The 22,957-nt window shown below is 34.1% G+C and overlaps 1 protein-coding gene across 2 annotated transcripts in view; it reads right to left on the reverse strand.

The window, feature by feature from the left end:
• The window catches only part of LOC150076111 (guanine nucleotide-binding protein G(I)/G(S)/G(T) subunit beta-1), a 217,042-nt gene extending 197,943 nt beyond the window's left edge, over positions 1–19,099 (reverse strand). Inside the window, exon 1 of one of the 2 annotated variants that reach the window (XM_090387674.1) lies at positions 18,882–19,099. The gene's annotated coding sequence lies outside the window, so the exon portion shown is untranslated. The remainder of the gene's footprint in view (positions 1–18,881) is intronic. The other variant, XM_090387671.1, reaches the window with a different exon arrangement.
• Between the last annotated feature and the right edge of the window lie 3,858 nt (positions 19,100–22,957).

Consider the following 22,957-nt stretch of genomic DNA (forward strand, 5'->3'; position numbering starts at 1 on the left):
GCGACTGTGACAACGTGCCCCAGACCATCCAGCATGTCATCTTGGAGTGCCCAAAGAGGAGATTTGAAGGCTCCATCCAAGATCTACATAGTGTTACTGATGATGCTATTAAGTGGCTGAATAAACTGGACATCACATTTTAATTCATCAAATGTTACTTATAATTTTTTTCTGTAAATATTGTTTTTAGGCTTATTGTAATTTATTTATTTTTTTTTTTGACATTGTTACAAATGTATCCTCATTTTTGCCCTACGAAATAATAATAATAATGTACCCCTAATGCCATACTGCTCCAATTTACAGAAGTCTTTTAATCTAAACAGTTGCTAACTCTGTAAAACTCACATATCTGTTTTAGCATGGAATACTGTTCCAATCTCTGGTTGGTCCCCCAGATAAGGGCTACATTCCTATGATCAAAATAGTGATAATGTTTTTTAATGCTACATGATGACTAAAGTTTAATCATTTTCTCACACAATGCTTTAGGCCCGCTCTCATAACTGCTTTAGTATCCCCTTAGAAAATCCTGGAACTGCCTCTGTTCCTAATGAATAGCAATATGCAAATATAATGAAGAAGAAATGGAATTATAATGAGGGCCATAAGTAACTGACATCGGCAAGAAATATATTATTATTAACTACATTGTATATTTCATTACAGACAAAGACATAGGGATATTCAATGTACTTTCTTTGTGTCCAAAAATGCTAGTGTGGACACTTCTCTTTGTATAAGATTATCAGGAGTCTTTGCCTATGGATTATTTTAACCATTCAGAGGCCATCCTGGTGTATTTTATACACCAAAAATAGAAAAACTTAGCAAATATAAGTATCTATTAGAATTTAGAATTACATCAGTATGAATTTTAGTATTCCTCATGTATTCACTTTCAAGGTACACTATTAATTATTATTTAGTTTGAGAAGAATAACGGTAAAAAATTCTTTATGACTCCGTGTTTGTAAAAAATATGAATTTCACTCCCACTACTGTGTTAATTTTCAATATAGCTCTGGTTTCATCTTCAATTCACTCACAGTAGATATTTTTTAAAGAAAACAAAAATACAGATGTTACTAATGATAGTATTTGTTCTTATTATCCAATAAAACGTCACAATTAGCCTAGCAGTAGTGGTAGGGCACCTGACAGGTGCCACTCCAAACTAACATTTCCATGCCAACTGTTAATTAATGATTAAAAATCCAAAAATTTTTCTAACTTCCTAAATATAATAAAACTTTTAATGCAATTGTTTCTGAAATGATTTTTTATGGTTTTTCATAGAGAAACTGGATGCGAGAACCTGTCATGTGCCCTGCCACCATTTTTGGAATTTGAATGAAGAATGAATGGCATGGTACTGGACTAACATGATGCTGTTTGTTATAAGTTTCAGGTTACATGTTTTTCCATCTCCTACTAGGCCAATAAACATCTATCATCTCATCCCTAGTTGTTTTTGAAAGATTTTTTATTGTTTTCACAGCACAAAGACCATAACATGAAACTGGTATTCTCTCAAAATTGCTGCTACTCGCTGGGAAGCAGTTTCAAATTTCATGTGTTGTGAAGGCACTAAATTTGAAATAAATATTAAATTAAACCTTAAAATGGACGTAACTAATAATAACTAATAATATTGAATATACATATATATTTTTTTAATTTTTTAATATTTATATAATTATAATAACAGATCATCATCATCAGCCATTTTCAATCCACTGCAGGATGAAGGCCTCTCCAGCAACTTTCCAGTTCCTTCTGTTTTGAGCACTGGCCATCCATTTACTACCCAAACACTCATGAATTTCATCTATCCATCTCCACCTTTGTCTTCCAGGTTTTCTTCTAGCTCCTCTTGGGTACCATTCTGTTATTTTTTTAGTCCATCTATCATCATGTCTTTGAACTATGTGTCCTACCCAAGACCATTTTAGTTCTTTAGTTTTGATATGAATGTCCTTTACTTGAGTTTGCTGCCTAATCCATGTGTTTCTCTTCTTATCTAAGAGTCTGATTCCCAATATAATTTGTTCCATTCTTCGCTGTGTAGTTCTCAGCTTCTCTTCCATTCTTTTGGTGACTGCCCAAGTTTCACTTCCATAAGTCATGGTGGGGAGTATACATTGGTTCATTATTTTATGTTTCAGACAAACTGGGATATTGCTCCTCAGTATGTGACTATATTTACTGAATGCTATCCATCCAAAATTTATTCTTCTCTTGACTTCCAGCCATTTATCATTATTACAGCTAATAACTTGTCCCAGATAAGTATATGACTCCACCTTTTCAATTACTGCTCCTTCAATCATTATTTCCCTTTCTGTGGCATACTGGTTCATCATTACTTTTGTTTTAGTTAGCCATATTCATCTTTAGTCCAAAATCCTTACAAACTGTGCATAACTGATTAAGATTTTCCTCTAATTCTTTGGGATCATCGCTTATGACCACAATGTCATTTGCAAATCGTAAATGGTTTAGGTACTCTCCGTTCACACTGACTCCTTTCTGCAACCAGTCTAATCTTCTGAAAACTTCCTCAAGGGCAGCAGTAAACAGCTTCGGAGATATTGTGTCTCCTTGTCGAACTCCTTTCTCGATTTTAAATTTACTACTGTCTTTGTCTAGTCTAATAAAGGAGGTAACACTCTCATATATTTTCTTCAAAATCATAATATATGGAGTATCTATGCCTTGTCTTTCCAGTGCCCGAAACATTGCCTTATGCTGTATAGAGTCAAATGCCTTTTCATAATCCACAAATGCCAGGCATAATGGTGTTTTATATTCATTTGCTTTCTCCATTAGTTGTGATATTACATGAAGATGATCCATAGTTGAGAATCCTGTTCTAAAGCCAGCTTGCTCTTTCGGTTGATTCTCATCAAGTATTCTTTCTAATATGTTAGTAATGACCTTGTGAACAACTTGTAGATGTGGGATAACAAGCTAATTGGTCTATAATTTCCAATTTCTGATTTATCTCCTCTCTTATGCAGCAAAACTATGATTGCATTATTCCACTGCTTAGGCGTCACACCTTTTCTAATGCACTTCGTGAAGAGCCTTGACAGTTTTTGTGTTATGTCTCTTCCTCCCAAATTTAACAACTCTACAGTAACTTCATCTTCCCCTGGGGCTTTCTGATTCTTCATTTTCTTCAATGCATGTTCTACCTCATCAGGAAGAATATCGGGTATGTTGTATGTGTTGCTACTTTGCAATCCATCTTCCCCACTGCTGGCATCATTCCCTCGCTCCTTGTATAATTCTCTATAGTAGTCTTCTGCTATTTGAATTATGCCTTCTCTGCTGTTTATAAGTACACCATCACTATTCTTCAGTTTCATTATCATTTGTCTTTCTGTATTACTGCTCATGGCTGCTGAATTAAATCCTTTGTTTTCCCTTAATGCTTGTTCTACTTTTCTTGTGTTAAATCTTATGTCCTCTCTGAGCCTCTTTCTAATGGCTTTGCATAACTCAGTATACTCAATTTTCTCCCTGTCAGTGGTTTTCTTGCTCTTCATTTGTCGTCTTCGGTTCATCATGACAAGTGTTTCTTGACTAATTTTTTCTTCTTTGGATTTCTTTTTCCCTATAGGTTTCTTGGGCTTTATCACTTTCAGAAAGTTGTAATATTCCTCGTCGATATCTTGGTCCTGAGCAGTCTGCAGAAGCTCAAACTTGTTCTTAAGTTCCAGTACATACTGCTTTTTCTCCTCCTCTGTTATCTCAAAGACCTTTGTATTATTTACTGGAGTCAGTTTTTTCTTAATAACAGATAAAAAGCAGAAATATATGCACAAGTGCAGTTTGAAATTTCATGAGCTTAGATCTTTTAAATTAGAAAATGGAAGAGAATAAGAGACTGATGCTTCTAATTTATGTCTAATACATTTTTTAATTTTTTGCAAAATTAATTTTAAAAAAAGGTGTAAAATCACATGGCTGGTTTTAACTATTTCAATATTTTTTAAAACTTACATATAATAAGCACTGTAATGTGTTAAGGAAAGATTATATATTGGCACTGTTCAAGTCAAATAAAAAAAAAAAAAAAAAAAATGGTCACCTGTCAGGTGCTCTGCTACCATTTTTGCTACAAATGGGGATGCTGCCACCACTGCCAGATTAAGATTAAATTTTTCATTTTAAGCTGGGATGAGTGAATATTTTAACTAGACTTCTACAGTGGAATGCTTAAAACTTCATAGCACTGTGTAACAGTGTTTTTAATTTCCTTTAAATCAAATTTTACATTTTAAATTATTTCATGTCTTTTTTCTTAAAAAACTAGTTAGTGAGGATAATACACCGAAGTGCATTTTGGATTTGATTTTGAATGGATTTGAATTTGGTAGACATGGGCAGTAAAAAGTTACAAAGCTAAAAGTTAAGTTAGAAGCTTTTTTTTTTTTTTTTTGATAACTTTTAACTTATTTTAACTTGTTATTATTAAATTATTTATCCAGTAAATAACAATAAATTTTAAAAAATTTGTAAAAGTAATTTCATGTTAAGTTATTTCTGAAATAAGAGCATGCATTTTTATTTTTTTTTCCTTAAGAAAAATAAATCTAATTATGAAATTGAAATTTGATATTTAGATTTAAAATGCAAGAAGAAAATGCTATCAGGTGGGTAATTCGAATTTCCTGGAATGTGAATATTTTTAAGTGGAACACAGTCTGTATAACCTCACACAGAGATTACCAAGATCCTATAATCGAATATGTAACTGATATCAGACATGCTCAACCACTGTTAGGATTTTAAATGACCTGTAACTTGCACCCAACTTCTGGTTTCTATTTCTAGGAAAGATCCTACTACTCCTTTTTAGACATACAAGTTAATTTGTAATTTAGAATTAGCACCTAAAACACTATCAACTTGCATTTTTATGGAAAGATTAATTGTTTTGAAGTTTTTTGAGATTGCAGGGTGTAATATGAAATCCAAAACTATCAGTTATTCAGGACAGCATAACAAGGCAAATTCATCCTGTACAAAAATTAATGCTGAAACTCTGGAAACTTTTAACGTGAAAATTATAAATAACATTAAATATGATATTTATTTATACATTATTTTCAAAAAACAACCAGTTTTACAAGATTTCCTGAAAGAAACGATGTTTTATCTCATCATTAACAGTAAATGCTACACATTTAGAAAATTTTATATACACAATAGAGAATAATATTGTGGTATTTTCTTGTGAACCAATAAAAATTTTTACACAAAACTCCCAAAGTTTATTCATGTGAAACTTTTAGTTATCATCCAAATACTTTTGCCAACTATTTATAATGCACATGTTGATGGGAGAGCATGGCATAATATTTCATTAGCGTTTTGTTTGTTATCAGACAAAGGAATGCACTTAAAACAAATTAATATAATTAATCAAAAGGGTACATTATTAGCTTAATATTAAGGCCACAATCTATATATAGTGCTGGGTTTGAGATGACTATTTACAATGCCATCTGTGACATTTTTTGAATGACAAATAAATATATTTGAAAATTTTTTTTTTCATTTTTGAATGACAGCAAAGCTGGAAATTATTTTGTGGATGATTTTATGTCTGTAATGTTTAATGACACAAGATAGATTCAATAAACCTTAATGAAAAATTGATCAAAAAATATACATATTTGTTATTAGAGGATTAGCTCAAATATTCTAGGCTCAGTTTCCATGTATATGGATGAAAACTATTTCCTCCAATTATCTGGTCAGAAGCAAGTTGTAGTATGGAATGGACTGCAGGGGGAAAAAAAAAACTGCAATAAAATAGCTGAACCCAAAAATAAATCTTTATGGAGTGTAATTAAAAACATTATCCAAATTTAATTGCTCCCGTTTCAGACACTGAAATTCACGAGCAACAAAAGTTCTTAGAATGAAAATGGATGAATATCTTTGTAATAAATTTATTCGATTGATTTCATCAAATGTATTTCATATCTGTACAAAATCCATAAGTAATTTTTAATGATATATATAATAAAAAGTTTTAACCTACATCCAAATAATATTTCTTAATTTAAATGTTGAAATCCTTTCCACAACCAACAATCAGAAAGATTCTAACTGGAACAGTGTGCAAATTACAGGTACGATTAAAATTCTTCCACTGAGATCAGTGAAGATGGGTTTATGAAAAGATTACATGTGCTGGTGATACAAGAGTTGAACTACTAATCAGAGAATTTTCAGCAGCAATAATCGTTAGCATTAGTAGAGGCATATGGTGCAAGAAAGCAAGCTTATGCAACATCAGCCAAAAAAAAAAACACGTTCCCATTTCACCCGTCCATTCATTCCAAGTACCTGTCCAGCTCAGCCTTATTTTTATTTAGGCTATCAACTTCCACAACAAATGATGGAAGTCTGTTCCACCAACCAACCACCCACTGGCTAAAGACAAACTTCCACACATCTATCCTACATCATGCATTAAAGCATTTTCAAAATGGAGAATCACTTTTGCAGCGGGGCTAAGGACAGCACAGTCACACAGGCTTTCTCTTTTAAATAATTTTGTTCTATATATTCTATAAGACTCTCCATTTTTTTTTTTTTTTTTTTTCAACTCCTAAAAATGATTGATTGGTGGCCATAGCACTTCTTCCAAAATGCTAGAGGTGTAGCCAACAAGTTGAGTTCCCTATTAACCATACTCCTACACATTGACTATGACTGCATGTGAGTATAGTTGAAACATGGCTTATCCACAAAATACAGATTAATCACATTACTTGTGCTGCTGGTTACAACTCTACTTGAAACACAAGACATGACAGGAAAGGTGGTGTTGCCATAATGTATCATGCAAGCTATCACATAACCAGATGGCAAACATCGGGATCGAAATTCCTCACTGCCAACGAATCTGTAGCTGACCAAACCACGTATCCTCCCAAAACACATCATTCAGATGTTCCTCCATTTTTCTTTTTATTTTGTTTTTTTAAATAATTTGTGCACTGGCTACTTTGGTCATAACGCACCATTTTATATAATTCTAGTTCATCTGTTTACTGTATATTGTCTGTAAAAACATTTACAAGCAAAAAACTCATATGTTGTTGAAGCTGAGAAAGCCAGAATAACTCATGGACACAAGAACCTCCTCCCTCCACCCCTACGCTGGCTAACTACAGGCAGGTTGAGGAGAACTTTAAGAACAGATATATTATTTGCTCTAAAAAATATTTTCTGTTGTGTGAATCCCAATAGTCAGCCATTAGACAAATACTTCCAGGAAATATGCATATACTTCATTTCATTTTTGCAAATCACTGTCACCCAGTTAGCTGACATAGGCATGAAGACTTTCAACCTAAGACCAACTTTCATTTGCATTATACAGAAACTTATATTTCTATCATAATATTACATTTTTAGTCTTGTCTTGTCTTCCTTCACGGATTAGGCGATCCGCCTGTTCCGACCTCAAGGAGGTTTGCCCATGTTTTCTTTGGTCTTCCTCTGTCTCTTTTTCCTTTTGCTCTATATGTGTAAGCTAATTTAGGGAATCTATTATCTTCTATTCTTTCTACATGTTCTTTCCATCTTTATCTATATTCCATAATAATTTTTTCATTAATTGAGTAAATCTTTAATTCTTTTCTAATATTTACATTTGGTATTTTATCTAATTTTGTACATCCTTTAGCATATCTTAAAAATTTCATTTCTGCAGCTTGTATTCTATTAATGTCTTTTTGTTTCGGTATCCATGTTTCAGGAACCGTAAAAAAGTGTTGGTATTGCCATTACTTTGTAACATTTCAATTGTGTTTCTTTCCTTGTTTTCTTAGCCAGAGTTCTTTTTATTGTTCCACATATATTTTGAAATTTCACCAATTTCTGGTTCATATCTTCTTCAACATCATATGTTATATCACATCCTAGATATTTAAAATGTTTTACTTGTTCTAATATTTTATTGTCTATAACTATTTTTGTTCTCACCATATTTTTTCCTTTAAAAGCCATTGTTCTAATTTTCATCATTGATATTTTAACTTTATATTCTTCTGTTATTTGGTTTAATTTAAATACTGTTCTTTGTAAATTATCTTCACTATTTTGAATAATTACTTGATCACCTGCAAATAACAGTGTATTAATCCTATTCTTTGTATTTAAATATATCCCTGTAATAATTTCTTCTTTCCATTTACATATCATATCCTCGATATATATGTTACACAACGTTGGTGACAAACTACATCCCTGTCTAACTCCTTGATTTATTATACTTTCTTCTCTTAATTTATTACCCGTATCTATTACTATTTTTGTTCCTTGATATAAACTATATATCAAGGAACTATATATAAAATATATATCAAACTATATATATTATTTTTGTAAGATGCTTTGGGTATCCTTTGTTACTCAATATGTCCCATAGTTTTCGTCTATTTACTCGATCAAATGCTTTTTCATAATCTATAAATGCTAAATGCGTTTCTAAATTAAACTCTTTTCATTTTTCTATTATTTGTTTTAATACAAATATATTATCTGTACATGATCTTCCTTTTCTGAATCCTGCCTATTCTTCTATTCATATTTCATCAGAGATAATTTTAATTCTATTATTTATTAGTTTGCTGTACATTTTATATACTGTATTTAATATGCTAATCCCTCTATAATTCTTTGTATCATTTCTATTTCCTTTTTTAAATATTGAAATAATTTTTGTTATCTTCCATTTCTCTGGTATTTTATATTGTTCCCAACATTTATTAAATAAATTTAATATCCTATCTTTTAAAAAACTTCCTCCATACTTGATCAGTTCTGCATTTATACCATCCATTCCCACTGCTTTCCTATTTTTTGTAGCTTTCAATGCCTTTTCCAATTCTTCCTTCATTATCAGATCTATGTCACTAACTGGGTCTAACTGTATTTCTTCTTTTTTTTTTTTTTTTTTATGAGAACCCCAAACACGAAAGGTATCAAAACCTATAGTACTTAGTACCGTGCATGGGTTGAAGGAGAAGTATGGGGAGAGGGAAGGGGGATGCCGGAAACTTTGCTCTAGAGACTAAACATGGGTTTCACCACTTCAAGCCTCCAATAAGCAAAGTGGTGGTATTCTGTTTGATATGTTGGGTCTTTCCAAAATTCTTCATTATGTTTTTTCCATTGTTCTTCCTTTATTATATTTATTCTTAAAGTGTGTATTATATTTATTCTTTCTCTGTGCTATTTAAGTGTTTCATCATTTTATATGCCAAATTTTGTCTTCCATGAACATCATGTTCTATTGTACTTATAAATCTACCCCATGACGCTGCTTTAGCCTTCCTTATTATATCTTAAGTTTTATTATGTTCTTGTTTATGTCACCCAGTTAGGGTGACATAGGCATGAAGACTTTCAACTTAAGACCAACTTTCATATGCATTATCATCATGTTAGAAATTCAGAGTTTAGTGACCTCGTGTGGAGTGACTTTGTTGCAATGTAATTGTTTCTGTTGCTTTAAGTCTTGCCTAAGTCTGTACTTGTTCAAAATACTATACACTTTACTTATTATACAGAAACTTATGTTTCTATCATAATATTACATTTTTAGTAATGCTGCTTTTTAAATTATTTGCCAAAATATATTTGCACATCTGCCATTGTCTTAACCACATGTACCTATTTGTTGGGCCAAGTGTTTGCTAACATCCATTCTTCAATTATGTGTAACTAATATCACCTATCTATAATAAACCTTGTGTGAAATAAAACTGTCGGTAACTGTTTCTGTAGTTTTGAAGCTTGTCTAGGTCTTTACTTATTCAAAATTGTGCTGTGGAAAACAGCTATTGTTACTGATACTAACATAATATTGTCATTTTTAGAAGTGTTCTTTACTGAATTGTTTTGAGATATATGTTTGCACATTTTGTTTCAAACTTTTTTTTTATTAATTAATATATGTTAATTATCACAACAGTAGCACAAAGCCTTACATTTGCACTTTACAATTTATTGTACATGTACCCTTTTTGCTGAGCCAGGTGTTTGCTAATACCCATGTGTGAACTGTCATCTACAAGAAATTACAAATGATAGTCAGAGAAGGGGAGGGGGGGGAGTAGTATGGAGTAATAAGGGATATGGCACACCCTGCACATTTCTAAATAACAGAAATGATTTCAGAGTAACCTTGATTAAACCTCAAGTAATGCTATATGCCAATGGCAAAAGTAACTAAATAACAGAACCGTATTCCAGAGATAAAAATTATTATACCAGAGTAAATTGCTTTTAGTTTAATTTGGTATATGATTTGGTTACAAAAGATGATTTTTCAGAACATCAAATTGAAAGAAAGCTGACAAAGCTAAACAAAAACAACAACAAAAAAAAAGAAGTCATAACAAAAACAAGATAACCTTATGTACTGAAACAAGCCAGGAACATTTCAAATTCTTCATAAAATGACTATCAAGACAAATAACATACATTAGCATTAGCATTAGTAGAGGCATTTGATGCAAGAAAGCAAGCTTATGCAGCATCAGCCAAAAAAAAACCCACTTCCACTTCACCCCTCTGTTCGTTCAAAATACCTGTCCAGCTGAGCCTTAAACTTATTTAGGCTATCAACCTCCACCACAAGGGATGGAAGTCTGTTCCACCAACCAACCACCCGCTGGCTAAAGGCAAATTTCCGCACGTCTATCCTACATCTGTCTTTCCTCAATTTGAATTTATGCCCTCTTTGAATTTATACACCAAGCCATAGGGAAATGTATATAATCAATGGAAATAAAGTGCTATTAATAAATGGAAATAAAAACCTCCTGTAATTCTCACAAAATTAAAAATTGTCAGTGTTAACATGTCATCATAACAGAGAATAACAGCTGGGTTACATGTAGCTGCTGATAAGAAATGCTAAATTATATAGTTGGGCAGTTGCAATATTTTCAAATATCATTTATAATAATGAGACAAAAATGATGGCATCCATTGTTCTATTATTATTATTATTATTATTTTTTTATATACATCCTGGAAAAGTTAGGTATTAAGCACTTACATAAGTACAAATTTTAGCAATGTCATGAAACATGACAAAGCTGCAAGAAAGATTTATTTTTACATATATATATATATGAGGATAGGGGAGTGTACTGGGGACAGCCACACCCATGCCTACCCATAATTCATGATAATTCATTGTTCTACAACTGAGTGGCCCACTTGTTTCTGGTTATGTAATATGAGGACTTTATTATGTTATAAATGTGAAATTTATAACATAAAACTAGGGTCCAGGTAGTCCTTGGAATGGAATTTTGCTCTGTACTATATTAAATCCTACTACTTAATAAATAGAAATCTGTAAATTGCCTTTAATGGTTTTTAAGTAATTTAATTTGTCATCAGAAAACAAATCAATATTTACTCTGATCAAATTCCAGTGAAAAATAGGGCACCTCAAGTAATAAATTCAAGTCCTACCCTTTATCATTTTTTTAAATGATTTTCAAAAAACAAAAACTATACAATTATTACTGCCTTCACTAATAATGCTCACATCTGGTGAGTATGGACTTGGAACATGCAGGGTCCTGAGCTGGATATCATCATTCTTCTCTTTCTTGGTGGTTCCTTTTTACTTCTCTCTCTCTCTCTCTCTCTCTCTCTCTCTCTCTCTCTCTCTCTCTCTCTCTCAGGAATTTTTTTTTGGCTGATGCAGCATAAGCTTCAGGCTTCCTTGCACCATATGGCTAATAATAATAATAATAATGCTGTCCTAATCATTAATACATATAAGATGATACTTATACTTTATAATAATGCATGATATAACAGCATATATTTAACACTACTGCATTTTACAAATTTTGAAAAACTCCAATGAAAGATTACTATTTCAGCTCATAGTGACTCTTCTGCCAGCATGTAACAGTCAAAGATTTCAATTGTTTCATAAATTTCACACTAAATTTATGAAAGCACTAATAAGATATCAAATGAACCTACTGTGACCGACCAGGCTAGCCAGGTGGGTAAAGTGCCTGCCTGGCAACCCAAAGCTCACGGGTTCGAATCCCGCCTCGGGCTTGGATCAGAATAAAATGCAAAAACTTTGGGAGGTGCATTATGGCTACAGAAGCCAATGTGCCAACAACTAACAAAAAAAAAACCCTACTGTGACCTTTTATTATCTTCCTTCATTTACTCTGTAAACACTCAATGTGTGAAAATCAATATTGGATGACAAATTCAAAAACAAAACATACCTAAAAGCCAGCAGAATTTTATCTACTAGGCAAGAGGGGAAGGGGAACACCCCAGGGAACCATGATACCTCAGTGAACAATGGATGGTTTCTATAACCTGTGGGTTGAGAGGCTTCCAGCATTAATTAACTTTTGTCTCTTATTTATATTCAAATGACACTATTTACTGTAAAACACGATAAATATAGTTAAATTTATCGCAAAAAAGTTCATACTTGCCCACAGTTTTGTATGAGTGGAAAAGAAGGAATACATCTATGATTCTGAATTAAGGGTAATATCGGAATAAGAAATCTTAAAGTAATCTAATGGTTGAGATTTTTAAAATGAAAATAAACCATTTCCTAGCACCCAAAAATATTTCAAGATTTTTTTTATACTTTCTTTAAAGCAATGCCATTTAATCTTTTTTGGTTCCCATATCCCTTAATACCTTTTTGATAAACCTCATACTACCCCTGATGTATTTAAAATTACACAGAAATAACATATTTTACTTATTACATAGAAGCATATTATTTATAAGAAACTATAAGAATCATAATTAATCAGAACAACAACAACAACAACAAAAGAAAAAAAAATGCTATTAATATTTCTACCTATTCCAAGAAGTAGGCTTGTTACCAGTTAACCATCACTGCTTTAGAAAATCCTAAAAATAATTCATGACCTCTTACAGACTCAATTAAACGTACAGATGTAAATAAGAAGGTCCTAAGTACATACTCATGCATTTACTCTATCAAGCAGCATTTCTTACATCCAGATATTATTCTACTTGTGCTTTTTCTATAACAAATAACATGTCTATCAACATGTCCTTCAAATTTCTACAATTAAATCATCCAGTCTCCATGACAAAATACTAGGACTGTCACATTTGGAGAAATTTGTATTCAAATATTGGAGACTGGAGGAATTCCTAAAGGGCTCTTCTATTGGAATGTAGTTTGCTAATCTCAGTGGAGTCATTGAGTTTTACAAACCTCCCACTGAACACACACACACACACACATAATTGTACATAATATGCAATAAGCCATATGTACTGGTGAACTATGTCCAAAGTGGTTGATCTTCCAAAAAATCCCCAAAACAAACTAATCTAAATCATCCTGTATACACAGAAACTTGACATTTTACAAATGTTATATCTTATCAAAAGTTAATATTTCCAATGTGCAAAAAATTTTTACTAATATATTTCATAGTATGTGTGGTGCTTATTATTATTATTTTACCCCATCTGGTGAGTATGGGCTTGGTACACCCAGGGTCCTCAGCTGGATATCATCATCATTCTCTTTCTTGGTAATTCCTTTTTACTTCTCTCTCTCTCTCTCTCTCTCTCTCTCTCTCTCTCTCTCTCAGGGTAAGTCAGGAATTTTTTTTGGCTGGTGCAGCATAAGCCTCAGGCTTCTTTGCACCATATGGATAATAATAATATGCCGTATTTTCCATAGAATAATGCACCCATGTCTGGAAGACAAATTTTGAGAAAAAATATTTTCTTCTATATACAGTAGAAACCCCCCCTTATCTGACACCATCAAGACTGGTAGTTGGTCAGTTAATCATAAAAGTATGCAGGCATATGTATCTTAAGAATTTTATTTTCACTTAAAATATAAACATGCATATGCTTTACATAAAATCTGTAGTTTTCATCTGATTAGATAATGAAATGTAACATTTTGCAGCATAGTCCCTTCACTTTTATTTATGGTTTAGTTTAGTTGTTCTCTAAACATCACACTGTTCACTGCAAAATCAGGCTTTTGTTTGACATAAGCTGTATCTAGGACATTTTTTGTGGAGAAATTTTTGATATTGGATTTGATTTTAATCTTTTCTTCATATTTAGATCCATCAGTTTCTGACAGTGTGTGTGTGATTTCTGCATTGTCCACAATTTTCATTTTCCAACAAATTAATGATAGTTTGTTGGAAAACAATGTTGAATCAACTGTTGTACATTTTCTCACTGCAAATCTTTGGAACCTTCAATTTTCCTGAAATCAGTTAAAACTGTCCATTTATCTTCTTGTAGTTCAGGACCTTTGTATTACTTTGCCACTACTAACAGCTGAGTATTAGTAGTGGCAAATGAAGAAGAAAGCAACTTATAGCACATCAGCCAAAAAAATAAATAAATAAACAAAAAAACTACCCATCTATCTCCTCCAAGAATTTGATTAATTCTTTGAATTTATTCAGACTACCCATTTCTAACAACAACAGATAGAAGTTTGTTCCAACAATCAACCACCCACTGGCTGAAGGTAAACTTCTGCACATCTATCCTGCAATCATCCTTCCTCAATTTGAATTTAATCCCTCTTGTGTAGTCTCAGCAAGAGGAAGAATGCCATCAACATTGAGCTTATTCATTAATTTTCATTAACATTGTCAACTTTGGGCCAAAATTTTCTTTAAGATTTAATAAATATTGAACATGGAATTTTGTTCCATGATAGTACTGTACCGTACACACATCTGATGCTGATCACTCAATGAGTCGATAAGAACCTATATTCAGGCCGTCTTTTTTTTTTTCTGAAACTACACTCAAAAACTTAACTATGTTGTATCTTTAGACAATCTAGAACCCCTTCATTCACAGTCAGGATCAAGAACCACATCCCAGTTGTTCCTCAAAACTGGGATGTGGAGCTTATCCAGACAGAGGATAATCTTTTTTAGATAAGTTTAATTTCTTCAAGCGTTTCTTTACAGATAGTAAAATTCCTGGAGAAAAAAAAAATAATAAAAGAAAAAAAAATCTGAAAAAAATTCCTGAAAAAAAAAAATTGTGCAAAGTCCTTCCATGCTGATATTTGTGAGTGGCGAGAGTTAACTGGTAAATATGAATAATTTATATTTTTTAAAAGCAATGAAAATCAGCAATCTGCAAGTTCCAGTTGCATTGCTACAGATGGCTACCATGATTCTCTTTGGATTTTCTGTAACTTGGTTGCAGAAGGCTCCACTTTTCTTGTCATCATTTTTGTAGGTAACATCTTATAACAGACTTGTTTCTTCCATATTATTGAGTTGTTCTCTAATTTTTCTCTGTTGATAAATAATCTTAAATCTTCTGTAAATTTTAGAACAATAAACTGAACAGTGGTTAACCACTCCCTCCTAATACTCAATACATGAATACTCTGACATTTTTCCTGATGTCCAAGCCACCTGTCACTAGCTATGAATTACAACCATACTATCTCTAATTATGGTTTATTTAAAGTGGAGTGAAAACTTAATGAGAGTGACAGCTTAAAAATAAAATAAGTAACATTAAAATAAGTCAGTAAATTTTAAAATTTATAAAATAGCACTATAAAAGCAAAATAAAAAAAAAAGTTAATGTGAAAACTGAATTGATAAAACACAATCTATCTACTAACTTTTGGAAAAAAAGCATTTTCTAAAATGTTACTATGTTTATCTCTGCTCTCCGCTCTTTGCTATTTTTTTTTAACTTTATTTCCCAAAGAAAATATTTACTTTTTGATATTAGCTACTTTTGCAGCTATATATAAAATAATCACCCTTTAATTCAATTTATGTACATATATGCCATTCACCTCAGCTATGAGTTTAAAATTTTTTCCGATACTATTTAACATATAAGATTAATTCAGACTTACAGCATATGAGTAACACAATTCATAAAACGTAAATATTTGATGGATGAATGTGTAGTTATAACAACATGATCACTTCAACAGCATTTCTGCTGACCTGCATATCTGAAATATTAGGGGGAAAAAACTAGTGCATGAAATTTAATGTTGTTGTTATTTGGTTTTTGGGAGCATTAGCAACTAAGCTAATGGCCATATTGCTCTAGGGATATGCAGTGGTCATTCCCTGACCTTTTCGCATCCTCCGTATTTGGTGGTCACGGGCTTGAACCCCGGTCTAATCAAGAAGTGTGTGCTACGCAGTGCTGCTCCTGCCCACCTGGCTACGGAGGCGCCTGAAATTTAATGTACGATGTATGAAATTTAATATGGTGTTACAGAAACAATAATAAATCTGAACAAAAAAAATATTCATATTTGTAGCTGGATTGCCTTCAAAATATATTACAAACTGTGGGAGAATTAGTCATGCAAGTTCAGGATATTGGTTGGTTGAGATGGAAATATGTACAGTAGAGCATCAGTTATCCAGAATAATTAATATCAAGACCTCTTCCGGCTAGCAAAATTTTCTGGATAATTGAATGTAAGATAAAATTAAATTATGTTATTACGTATTAAGGTAATGTAAAGAAAGGTAAAGAAAAAGACTTTAAATAGCACAAAAAAAACGAATTTATATAATTAAAATAATAATAAGTTATACATAAAAATTCACACATGTATATATATTTGGATAGGTATTTTACTGAAAATTTTATGTGGAAAAAAATTAAAGCAATTTTTTTATATAATGTTTGACCATTTTTTGTTTCATTTGTTGTGACCTATCTTTTTGCTGCTAAATCTCTCAAGTTCCTTAATAATATCAATTTGCTTATATTGCATTCTTCCTGGTTTTCTGCCCATTTCAGTGCTGTTTCTTTTCGTTGACATTTTACCGTAAAAAAAACTGAGAAAAATAATAAATCGCACAGTTTTGGGACAATATTATTCTTACCAAATCTGCAGCTAAACAAATCTGCTGCTACTCCTTCCCACCTGGCTATGGAGGCGCCAACAAATTAGAAAACAAAAACCAGCGAAACACTGACACTAAATATTAGTACTATAAGGTCTTAAGATCCTTTCCAAATCCTATCATTAGGTCTTAAGTGGGGATCAAGCAAGAAGGGAAGCCTTCACTCTCTGAACACAACTAAACTACCAAAATCCAAAATGGATTTCTTTGTAGAGTGAAGACTTTCCTTCTTTCACAGCACTTGCTTAAAAGTTGATGACAGGATTTACGAAGATTCCTAAAACATTGCTGGCAAACAATTTAATGTTTAATTGTTAGCCAGTGAATATAAATGTTATTCGCAGGCAATTGTAAATCTTATAATTATCTATAAAAGCCAAATTGCACTTTTCAATCCACGTCAGTACAAGGGTGTCTTAATAAATATAATTTTTATTATTTATCTATATATTTTAATCTTAATGGATATTCATACATTTTCGTTCCAGAACCATAGTAGTTGGGTGAGTGCCACCTAAAAATAAAAAAATAATAAAAAATCCTGCAGACTGAGAGCAGAATCTGTAACAAATGGTGATGTGTGTTATTTCTGAACTTTCTGTAGTGCTCAAAAATACAGCCTTCTGTGTGCACTGGTGGAAAGGGAGATATTTGGGTAATCACACAGGCATCTTGCTGATGTAAAGAGAGGGTCTGAGATCCCACTTTATTTGAAAGACAAGGTAGCAAATCACAATATAGAGAAGGCAACAAAGCCATGCACAGGATATATTTTTTATTAGGAAATGACAATGGCAGAAACCTAGATAACTGTATTAATGCCAACAGCAGCACTGATTTACCCACAGAGACCTACTGGAATGCTGAAAGCATGGTGCATCCCAAATGCATACTACTTCCTGGCAAATCTCTACTTCCAGTAGGATAATGCACTGTACCATTGTATCTGCATCATATTGGAGTGTTCAAAGGAGTATGATAATTGCCTCTCCCTGCATTTCTGACATACACAACCACTAGATCTCAACCCAACAGAAATAGTGACCATCCCACACATGAGAAAGCTGCCATCCACAATCAAGGGAGTGAAGTGAAGTGTTTTAGAGGCAAAAGGAAACCCTGCAATACCTGGGTGCTATATCCAAAAAATTGTCCACTGAATGTAATAGGCTGTTGTGACAAATTGTTTGCCTGCCCCAAAATTGCTGATCAAGAATGTAAAAGGAGATGGAAGTCAACAAATGGCATGAGTCAAATGGCAAATAGCAAAAGTCATGACTATAGCCATTTTTCTGCTCAAAAAGATATGACTTGTAGTCATCTGACCACATCACTATAGGTCATATCTTTTGGAGCAGACAAATAATCGCTGAAAATCGCATTTTTAGAACCATTTTAGCTTGGCATTGCTGTATAAAAAAACAAATGACCGCAGCAATAAAAACCAGTATAATCACATAAACAGATATCAAACATACTAATATAAACTGAGTAGAACTGGCGTTCAGGTATAGCCTACATAAGATACATCAACTGAGTCAGAAAGTTATAATTTGGTTTCTAATATTAACTATCGTGTTTTTTTTTGTACGTGAAGTGCAACGAAACCAGTGAAACAAAAACAAAATTTTTACTGTTGCCTGAAATAAATACTTATAGATTAATAAACATTATTACCAATTATATTAATTCATTTATTATTGGAATATAAACATAATGAAGTTACTAGCAAAAAACCATGTTGATAATAAGTGTTGAATATGTAATTTTATTCACTTTCATCTGTAAGGAATGAGATATGGAAATATGTATCCCGCTGCGTTCAGCACATACTAAAAAAAATAAGTAATTTTCATTCCATTTTTAGCGGTTAACGAAATAATAATTAACACTTACTTGAAAACTTAGGTTAATGATGCTAAAAATGCAATAAGAATTATGACTCAAAATACAAATAATCCACTAAAACGAATGCTGCGAGGACAGCCGGAAGAACTGTCACCCCGACACCGTTCCAAAGCGGAAACAGGTAAGAGCGAAGCGTGGTGATTCGTGTCGGTGGTAGTCTCAGTCAAATTAACAGAAATCAGTAACAGCCGTAAAAAGAGGTGACTTTGTCATCCAGCTACAAAAAAAATCTCTGCACAAGATCAAATAAATGGTACTCTTAATATTTAATAATTAGGACCTTTTCAAATCACAAAATGAAATGTTATCGAAACCCAAAAGATGAACTAGTACACAATCTATCAAGAAAGTTGCAGACACAAACCGATAGGTGATCGGATGAATAGTGGAATTCAATGAAGATGAGGACGTCCTTCGATATGCACACTAATGGTTCTTTGTTTTGCACTAAATGTAACCAAAATGATTTTAAATTATCATTAAATGAAATAGTAAATTAGGTTTCACACTGAAGATCGGAGACAAGACAAACTTATGAGCCAAGAACATTAGCTGCCGATTTTTTTTTTTTTATATTAAATTATCCATTGTCAGGAGAACCCTAAACTATCTGCCACCTGCTAGCTCCCTAGGCGAACCATGAAATTGGCACCCAAAACACGATGACCAGATGTACACTGCGTTTATTTACAAACTGGGAAACATTTTGTTCAGCACCTGAGTCCTGTGGCTGAGTTATTGCTTATCAACATTGTGGAGTGGATCATCTTTTTTTTTTTTTAATGAAATGTATCAAAACCTATAGTACTTAGTACCGTGCATGGGTTGGAGATAATGGACATAGTGGGTTTGTTAGCTGGTTCTACTGGTTTCCCACAAAAACGCGCTTAGTGGCACTGTGAAATTGCAGGCCTCTGCAAGGCCAGATGAGTGCAAATTATGTTGGGTACCATAAGTTATGTGTTGTTTGTGTTGTTCATCTGGCCTGTTACTGAGAGGTGCGATCATCGAGGAAGGCACCTGTCAGCATCCGTCCACGGCACGAGCCGGACCAGGAGCGGATAAGAACGTCTGACGAGGCTGCCCCCCGGCACTGCCAGGGGGAAGCCCCAATGAATATAAAAATGGAGACAGTGGAAGAAGGGGAAATCAAAGGTGAAGGTGAAAGTGGTACATCAAGAGAGATGTCCCTGAGGTGAGTAAAATTGGAAACCAAACCGTGTATGGGTTGAAGGAGATGGGGAGGGAGGGAGGGAGGGAGGGAGGGAAGGATGCCAGAAACTTAATCCCACAGACAGTGTTGCCAACTTTCCAGAAAACCTGGAGCTTCCGCAGCCAGGTGGGAAGGAGCAGCAGTGCGTAGCACACGCTTCCTGATTAGACCAGGGTTCCAACCCGTCACCACCAAATACGGCCGATGCGGAAAGATCAGGGAATGACCACCGCATATCCCGGAGCAATATGGCCTTAGTTGCTAATGCCCCTAAAACCGTACGTTTTTGGGAGCCGAATTTCCCATTCCCAAGTTTTTGTTGAATTTTTCCATCGAGAACTATTGACACAGAGAACACTGCTCCTCTTAAGATGTTAGAAGAAATATATAAACGAAAGTCAAATTTTGTGATAAAATCCCCCTCCCCGCGAAACCAATTGTTTCTGGAACCGATAAAAGTTTAATAAAGTCACTCTATATATTTGTGTAATATATTCATGTGAATTGTACACAAAAAATCTGCATTCATTCACAGGCTGATCATTTAATTCGCAGAATGCAGCGTCATCGTACAACTTCTCAAGTACTGGCGATCTGCCAGTGGATGGTGGAAGACTTGTTTCCCAGTTGCAAAATGCCCTTAGGTTAACTGCTGTTATTGAGAACCATTTTGTAAGCTGCATACTGAGATTTGGAAACTGAGCTATGACAGAAATGTCAGAGTTTACAAGAACAAGCCCTTCAAGAAAACCGCAACATTCAGATGGATCAGGCACATTAAATAAGGTTGAGAACATGTGGACACAAGAGCCATTCTAATTTATCCAGAAATAGCTTTCGAGAATACTTCTGAGAACAGTTCATCGATGGCACAATCATATACACATCGAAGGTGTATTTCGAGGAGAGAGCACCAGCAGACCTCACGGATGAAAATCAGATTAAAATTTATTAAAATATTACAATTAGCATTACATTAATAGAGGCATACGATACAAAAAAGCAAGCTTATGCAGCATCAGCCGAAAAAAAAAAAAAACCCTCCCATTTTACCCCTCTATTCGTTCCCAATGCCTGTCCAGCTCAGCCTTAAATTTATTTAGGCTATCAACTTCCACAACAAAAGATGGAAGTCTGTTCCACCAATCAAATACCCGCTGGTTAAGGCAAATTTCTGAACATCTATTCTACAACTGTCTTTCCTCAATTTGAAACTGTGTCCCCTCAGGTTCTTAATCTGAGCAAGAGGAAGAATCCGATCAGCATTCAGCTTACTCAATCCATTCAAGAACTAATACAGCTCATTCAGATCACCTCGCAGGTGCCTACTTTCCAGGCGCTTCAATTTGCAGAACTTACGCCTTTCTTGGTAAGGGCATCCCTTTGTTCCCCTCACCAAATTTGTTGTCCTTCTTTGTACTAGTTCTAGCAACTCTGCATCCTTCCTACAATGAGATCTCCAGAACTGTACACGGCACTCTAGGTGTGGCCTGTGCTGCCACTTGCTACTATTAGGTACACCCCTGCTTTGCACACAAATGGTCTGTTCCACAATGTTGCAAGTCACATGACCACAGTTATGGATATAAATACAGCAGAACAACCTTCTAGTATCAGTTATGTGAACAAACCGTACCAAGAATGGGGAAAAGGAGTGATCTAACGGACTTCGAACGTGGCATGGTAATAAGTTCAAGACGTGCTGGAAAAAGCATCTTTCAAACGGCAGTTCTCCTTAACTTTTCGTGCACAACTGTTTCAAGGGTGTATCAAAAATGGTGCAACCAACAGAACAGATCCTCTCAACGGCACTTCTCTGGAAGAAAATCGCTTGCTGATGAGAGAGGTCAGAGGATGGCTATAATTGTGCAAGCAAACAGACGGGCCACATTGTCGCACACTACGTCAGAATACAACCTTAGTGCGCAGAACAAAATATCGCAAGGAACCACTAGTCGCACTTTGTCGCGAATGGGCTGCAACGAGTCGAAGATCCTGGTGCATCATGTTGATGGAAGTCTCAGAATTTGGCAAAAAAACAACATGAATCTATGGACCCGTCATGTCTGACTACTACTGTGCAAGGTGGTCGGGGCAGTATTATGGAGTGGGGAATGTTTTTTTGCCACACGTTGGGTACATTGATACCCATAGATTCACGTCTGAATGCCACATCGTACCTAACATCGTTGCTGACCAAATGCATCCGTTCATGTTGACAGTTTATCCTCAGTCAGATTGTTATTTCCAGCAGGGTAATGCACCAGTGCAGAAAGCTCGAATCACTATGGAATGGTTCCAGGAACATGACAATGACTTTTCTTTGCTACAGTGGCTCGCGCAGTCTCAGGATCTCAGTCCTATTGAACATCTTTGGGATGAACTCGAAAGGGCTTTTGGCTGCAGGCCTACACTTCCGTCGAATCTCAAGGAACTGCGTGACACACTCATGTCTGCATGGTACTTCATTCCTTCCTGCACAACGCTTTCAGCATCTTGTTCAATCCATGCCTGGATGATTCAGGCTGTTTTGAAGGCTAAAGGAGACTCAACACACTACTAGGTAGGTGTACCTAATAAAGTGGCAGCACAGTGTATATCATTAATAAGACTCCATGACCTGCCCTGGCAGCCCCTCTGCACTGCTCAGCGAACATGCATATTTGATTGCACAATTACTCCCAAGCCTTTTTCACTTTCAACTTCCCTGAGTGTAGTACCACACAGTTGGTAAATTTCTCTTCGGTTATTGCTACTCATGCGCAGTACTTTGCATTTGTCAATGTTAAACTTCAGTTGTCACTTTTCAGCCTATTTCACCAAGTTATCTGGATCCAGTTGGAATAGCATA

This window comes from Mastigoproctus giganteus, chromosome 13 (genome assembly GCF_048544385.1).
Source record: "Mastigoproctus giganteus isolate SK-2022 chromosome 13, ASM4854438v1, whole genome shotgun sequence".
In the NCBI taxonomy this organism is placed as follows: Eukaryota; Metazoa; Arthropoda; class Arachnida; order Uropygi; family Thelyphonidae; genus Mastigoproctus; species Mastigoproctus giganteus.